Raw genomic sequence first — 7,114 nt, 5'->3', positions numbered from 1 at the left:
GCCGACCCTCCTCCCTGCGTCGGCCGCCCTCTCCCATCGCCGGCCCTCCTCCCCGCCGGCCGCCCTCCCCCGTGTCGGCCTCCTCCCCCGCCAGTCTCCCCGGCCCCCGCGCCGGCCCTCCTCCACCGAGAGGTACATCCTCCTCCCTCCTTCCTCCTCCTCCCTAGTTTCTTTTGAACCCTAGCAGGTTGAAAAATTTAGGTTTTTAGTCTTAGTTGTTTAATGATAGGAAAATGTAGTATGAAACCTAGCTGCTAGTTAATCTTAGGATAATGTAGTATGAATCTTAGGATAATGTAGGTTTCTAATCTTAGTTGTTTAATCTTAGGTGTTTAATCTTAGTTGTTTAATCTTAGGATAATGTAGTATGAACCCTAGCTAGTTAATCTTAGGATAATGTAGTATGAATCTTAGGATAATGTAGTATGAACCCTAGCTAGTTAATCTTACGATCATATTTTGAACTATCACATTTGTTGTTATTTTTTAGTAAAAACAATTATTCCTATTAGATGCAAATTTGAAGTGGATATATGTCATATTTTGAAGATGTCACAATCTTAGTTTTTTTAACCGAGTGGCCTATGTTTTGCCAGAAATGTCGATTCGTTTACGTTCTGGCAAATTTCAGGCGCTCGATATGTCCTGCTTTTAGCAAAGGTCATGCCGAATTTTGCTAGGTGTTTATTAATTTTGTGTTCATAATTAAGCATTTTGTTATCGACGTCGACGATGCCTATTCCGCATCCTCGTCGTCGACTCGACGGAGGACTCGTGCTTGAGCCGAGGGGCCATGTCCGGGACTGGGCTCCGCCGGGCTGGTACTGGGTTGTGCTACCTTCTGGTGAGCGCAGCTTAGTGAGGAGCCAGCCCGTTGTCAAGCCGGAGCTTCTTTGGTGGCGGTCACGTGGGCCTGCATCGGTGCAGAGGCTTGAGTCACCCACACAGGTGGTATAGCACCATGTCACGGAGGAGAACACGCACGTCCATCGCTACTTGGTTTCGTTGGCGAACGACAGGTTCTCCAATACCTGGCAGTTTATTTCGGGATCTCACCGGAGCTATGATCCTGTGATGGTTCCTTCTCTTTGGGTGTCCACCGCGGCCCACTGAACCTAGGGGAGCTATTATTCAAGATGTATTTATGATATTATATGATGATCTTTGCTACAAACTACTATATATATATTCGATGATGGATTATTAATTACCTATTAGTTATTTTGCTTATTGAATGCAAAAGATGAGTGTGGTTTGTGCTACAGACTACTATATATGTATTCGATGATGGATTATATGATGATCTTTTCTACAAACTAGGTTCGATGATGATCTTTGCTACAAACTACTACAAACTACAAATTTTAGGTGTTCTAGTTGTTATATGATGATCTTTGCTACAAACTACTATATATGTATTCGATGATGGATTATTAATTACCTATTAGGAAATGTCTGATGACGAAAGGGAATTCGCTATGTGCGATTACTGCGAAGATGAGCGCGGTCTGTGCAACAGGCCTCAACTGGTAGAAGGTCGGCGCTTCAGCATCAAGCTCCAAGAGGCCTTCGATGTTGATACGGTACGCAACGATGACAAGTGTTTTTTGTTATTTTTGCACGACTTCTCTACTTCTTCAACGTGTAATTTCCGTCTTTTACAATTCAACTAGCTTATCCCATGCCATGCAAGACGCTATGTCTTGGAGAAGATGGGTTTTGAAGATCATGAAAGCATGGAGACAAAGATAATTCAACTAAGGACCCATCATGGTTATGATTTTGCTGTAAATCTATACAATTCTGTGAACTCATCCAATTTTGGTTGCCTGAATTGGGAACCCCTTTGAAAGGCGTATGATTTTCATGAGGGTATGCTTCTCACCTTCGATCTTGGTGATCCTGACATCAACGAAAAGAATATGACCATTTGGGTCCTTGTTGACACGCTTCTAGTTCTACCGCGGTGTGAGTTTCTCAAACATATTTATTAAGTAATTTATATTGTTTATTTCAAAATATTTAACAGCTTATTTCCATTGACAGCTTATTTTCATTCTTCAAAAAATGTACGAAAGATGGTAGACAGAACCTACTACTACAATTATGAAGCACAATTAACTTATAAGGAGAAAGATGGTCTTATCGCATTTTTTACTGATCTTGAGAATTACAATAACTATTATCAAATTCCTCAAAATTATGGTCAATATGTGCCACTAGTGCAAGCGGTGTGCTACGGTAACATCAATGGAGATAGCATGGTAAGATTTTCTACTATTATGACATCCGTGCATCTTTTGCAGAAATTCTTCTAAAAGTAAACTACATTGCTAACTACAATTACTATGTTTTGAACAGAAAATCCCATGGATTGTGTGCCTCATCTGATGTTGCCAAGAGGTTGTGTTGCTGTTATGAGCTTACGGCCACCACAACTAGGTCAGCCACAATATCCACATCACTCCTGTCCATACTGGATTTCTAAAAGCGAGGAAGCCATGATAATAAATGATTGGCAAAAATGTTTCGACCATTGTAGAGAGCTACTTGGAAGCAACATTGTGCGTAGGCCAAGACTTGGAGATAGGATGATCTCCGTTCTTCATTATGGAGAGTCAATTTTCCTTAATGAAGAGTCAATGCCTATCTTGTTTTATGATATTTTACCTAAGAGACGGTAGAGTAGGTCCAATGAGAGGAGTAGGTCCTAGGTAGAATGTGTTATTATGTGATGCAATGTGTTAGAGTTGATGAGGAGGATGAGGAGTTGTGATTATGACTAGTGACCAACTTGTTATATATATGATGTCTCATTGACGAACATTATTTGGTGGTGATGACTAGTGGTAATGAATATGCTATTTAAACAGACTAGTTCATGATGAGTTGTTATTGTATAAAAGATATATCTATTTAAACATGTACAACGCCCAAATATAAAAAAAACATAAATTTTAGCAGTGGCGCGGGCCAAAATATTACTAGTAACGCTCATTTACCAGTAGCGCTTTCCAGGGGCGCACTACTAGTAAATGAACATACCAGTAGCGATGGCCTGAACAAGCGCTACTGCTACAAAATAGCTATAGCGCCGTAGCAGTAGTGCGCCTGCCCGCGCTATTAATAGCAAAAAAACTAGCGCTACTCGTAAGGGTTTTCCTAGTAGTGTACCCGTCTTCGCCTTCTCGCTTCTTGCTTCTCCTTCTTCTTTCTCCACCGTCTTACCAGCGCGTCCATGGTGCCGATTAGGAGGTTCACCGCGGCGGAGAAGGGGAAGGCCCCACAGGTGAAACCCGAGCTGCTCCCGCTGAAGAAAAAGCCGGTTCACTCCCGGGGTGGCGCCGATGAGGCCGTGATGACGCAACCTTGGCATGAACGGGCTCCGCCAGGCTTCTCGATTCCCCTTTATGCCCGTGCGTCAGGTCCTGCGCATGGGAGCGACAACCGGCGCCGCGAGGACTAGGGCCGTGGAGGAGGGCAAGTTGTAGCCGTGGGGATGCCTCACTCGTGGACCAAGGTCGAAGGCACGGCCCGCGAGTTCATGGTGTGGGCGGCAATGCCGCCACGCACATGGATTCGCCTCCTGAGGCTCTTCGTGGGGGAGATATCGCCGAGGGGGCCCGTTCAGCTGTGGCTGCACCACAACGGATGCTGCGATCAGGCTACGGAGGCAGAGGTCGAGGTCGTCGAGGCTGACGATGCCTTCATGACCCAGGGGTGGGGCGCGATCGCCTGCGCCTGCCGCCTTGAGGGGGGCCATGCCATCCACTTTGAGTATGACGTGGCGTTAACACTCTTCTTCAAGGTCTTCGACGAGGAAGGTCGGCGCCTGGGTTGCTGCCCTGAGGGAGGTGAGTGCGGAGAACTTGCCCTTGGCTATGTCAGCGACTCCTCCGACAGTGGCCACACATCTTCTGATAGTAGCAACGCCTCCTCCGAGCACGATTTGAGGGACGATGTCAGCTACGAGCCGTCGCGCCTGCACCTCAGGAATGACGTCAGCCCGGCATCGTCGGTGAAGCCGTTGAGGACACGGTTTCCTTAGGACTTCCTCTTTTGTCTCAGCCCTGCAATATGTCATGATGGACACCTCGGGGGTATGTAAAAACTGTGATGCTTTTGCTTAGTCGCTATTATTCTCCAATTAGTGTTACGCTTGCATCCCCCACTATGAAACGACCGCCCTTTCATTCTCCCGGTAGCTTAGTGCTCTACGTCGACAGGACCCAGTCCCCAGGTAGGCTTCAACTATCGTTGGTATGCCAGGTCGCGATGCTATGGTCAAGGCCAGGAGGTGAGCGGACCGAGGTTCGGTGAGAGACCTGAGGCGCGATGCTCAGGAGGTCCCCTTTGATGTGCAAGCAGCTTCCAAAAGAATGAAAGGGAAGCATCCTTGCCCTAGCAAGAACACGAGGATTGTGACACTGATCATGAGATGCACACTTTGTGCATGTTTGAAGACTTATCTTGGCGACCCGTGGTTATCCTGGTGTTGCGGGGGCAGCCTTCGCGTGATGCTCAGCCGCATTTCCAGAACTGCAACATTCCCTAAGCGAGACTTGCACCGACCCCTTCTTCCTCGCTCATCTAGGTGCTCTACGTCCTCGGGTCCCGGCTCTCGAGCAAGGCTCAGTCGCCGCTGGTATGCCAGGTTGCAATGTCGTGGACAAGGCCAGGGGGTGAGGGCTCGAGGGCGAGTAGGGGCCATGAGATGGGATGCTTAGGGGCTCCCCCTTTAATGTGCAAGCGAATCGCATAGAAAAAGGGATGGCTGGCCTAGCGTAGGTGCCTTGGAGTGAGTGTGACTCGCTGCACCAGCTTTGGAGGTCCCAGCAGGTTAGCCAGAGGAAGAAAGCATAGAATACAGTGGCGCTCGCCGACCTATGATCTTCTCGCGAGGTGGAGAAGGCACTAAGGACCCAGTGAGATGACATGTGTGGTGCAGGCGGCGAGCCAGAGCTCAGTCTCTCAGGTTTTTTAGCACTGCAGGGATGGACCCGAGCACATGCACCGTGCCAATAGCCCCCGTTGCAAGATGAACTCAAGGCGGGTTAGCAACGCGCAGAGGCCGCACAAGGCGGCTCTGAGAATAACAGGATAATGGAGATGATGCGGGTAATCATGATAAGGCGAGGCCAGTTTTGATAGATGCATAAAATGATACATGCTGCAGGGCGGACCCATACAACTTGAGGATAATGCATCCTGAGGGGCACCCTCAACTGAACAAACTAAAATGTCACTTGGCGCCGTTGGGGTAGATGTGTTGATGTAGCTGGAGATGCGCACAGCAGAAGTTGCTCCTCATGAGCCAGCAAGCTCTTGAGCCTTGGGGGGCTCCGGAGGCTCCGCTCTCCCTCCGTCAGGATTGCCTGACACCTGGCTTCATGAGACACCAGGATGCCCTGCATGCAGCGTTGGAGTGACACAACTGCGCTCGGCAGGCCGAACGGCATGCAAATATAGCTATGCGGGTGGCCTGTGCACCGGCCGATGCGGGACAGCCAGAAGAGCTCTTGAGAAGCAGCTCTATTGAGGCCCGGGATGTTGATGCAGATGCGCTGCTCGCCGCTCGCATCCTGGGCGGCAGCTGCACTTTGAGACGCGGGCCGGCGCTCTCCTCGCATGGCCCGTGCCTCCTGAAGATCCTCGATTGCCCTGATGATGAACTCCTGCACGCTTGGTGCTTCGCACCCTGTGCCTTGCTCCCGGAGCATGCCTTGAAGCACACCTCCACATGGTGCCCGCACGCCTCCCTCGTGACGCTGGCCAGGCCAGAGGCCCTATAGATAAGAGCCCCCGAGCCCAACCTGAGGGGGCGGCGGGTGCGCCTTCCTACGCGAGAGGGAAAGGCGCCCCAACAGAGGGCGAGGGGCCTGAAGCGCGATCATCAGGCACCCCAGCCTCCTGAGGGCCCCTGAGGAGGAGCTTCTTCTTCTTCTTGGGGGTGACCTTAGGGGGGTGGGTGGCGCCCTCGCATCCAAGCTCTCGACCGCCGCAGCCTGGTAGGCACGCTCGAGGGAGCACACCACGTCCTTCTCTCGCAGGCGACCGTGATGATGCCGCATCTTCCTGGCATCTTGAGGACATTGTAGACGTGGTGAGTTGCTGCCATGAACTTGGCGAGGGTTGGGTAACTGAGGATGGCATTGTGCGGCAGGCGAATTTGAGCGAGGTCAAAGTTGATGAGCTCGGTGTGGTAGTTGTCGCGGTTGCCAAAGGTGACGGGGCGACGAATCTGCCCTATGGGGTGAGTAGAGCCATCAGTCACTCCTGAGAATGGCTTGGTGGGCTGAAGCTGGTCGTATGGCACCCGGAGCCTGTCAAATGTCTCAACGGAGAGGACATTGAGCCCAGCGCCTCCATCAATGTGTGTGTTGGTGACGAGAATGTTGTTGATGGTTGGTGAGCAGAGCATTGGGAGCGTGCTTGAAGTGGTCGCGCACTTGAGCTGGTCTGAAGAGTCGAAGGTGATGGAGTACTTGGACCACCTGAGTGGACGCGATGCCTCGAGCTTGGGGAGGGTCGCGTTCATCTCACAAGCAAACTGCTGGAAGATGCGATGGGAGGTGGGGGCCTGAGACCTCCCAGGATGCAGGCGATAGCAGGAGGCTCCTGGAAGTGCCCATCGTCCTGGCGGTGGTCGTCATTCCTTCTTGGTGACGGTGGCAATGTAGGGAGGCCAGCATTACCCTGAGGCTGGTCCCACCATGGACTGTCGCGTGGCTGGTCTTGCCAACGGTCCTCACGAGGCTGGTCGCGACAGCCTTGACAGGGGCCATGATCGTCCCAGCGGCCTCCACCACGACCTCCTCCACGGCCATAGCCATGGTCGTTGCACTCAGGGCGACGGCCAAGGCGCCCATCCCGGATGGCTCTGAGCTCTTGGCAGTGCATGTTGTCGAAGACACAGAACAGGCGGTTGCCTTTGGAAGACTCAGGGTGATCACAGCCGCGATTCATCGCAGGCTCGGCCACGAGCACCACCAGGCCCTTGCGCTTCACGCCCTTCCCTTGGCTTCTTGTCTTCTGGGTCGGCCTCAGGGAGCTCGAGGAGCGAGAGACGGCCTTCTTCTTCCCTCGCGCACCTATTCGCCTTATTGAACATCTC

Source organism: Triticum aestivum, chromosome 2B, assembly GCF_018294505.1.
Source record: "Triticum aestivum cultivar Chinese Spring chromosome 2B, IWGSC CS RefSeq v2.1, whole genome shotgun sequence".
Taxonomy (NCBI): domain Eukaryota; kingdom Viridiplantae; phylum Streptophyta; class Magnoliopsida; order Poales; family Poaceae; genus Triticum; species Triticum aestivum.
This window is presented reverse-complemented; position numbering follows the sequence as displayed.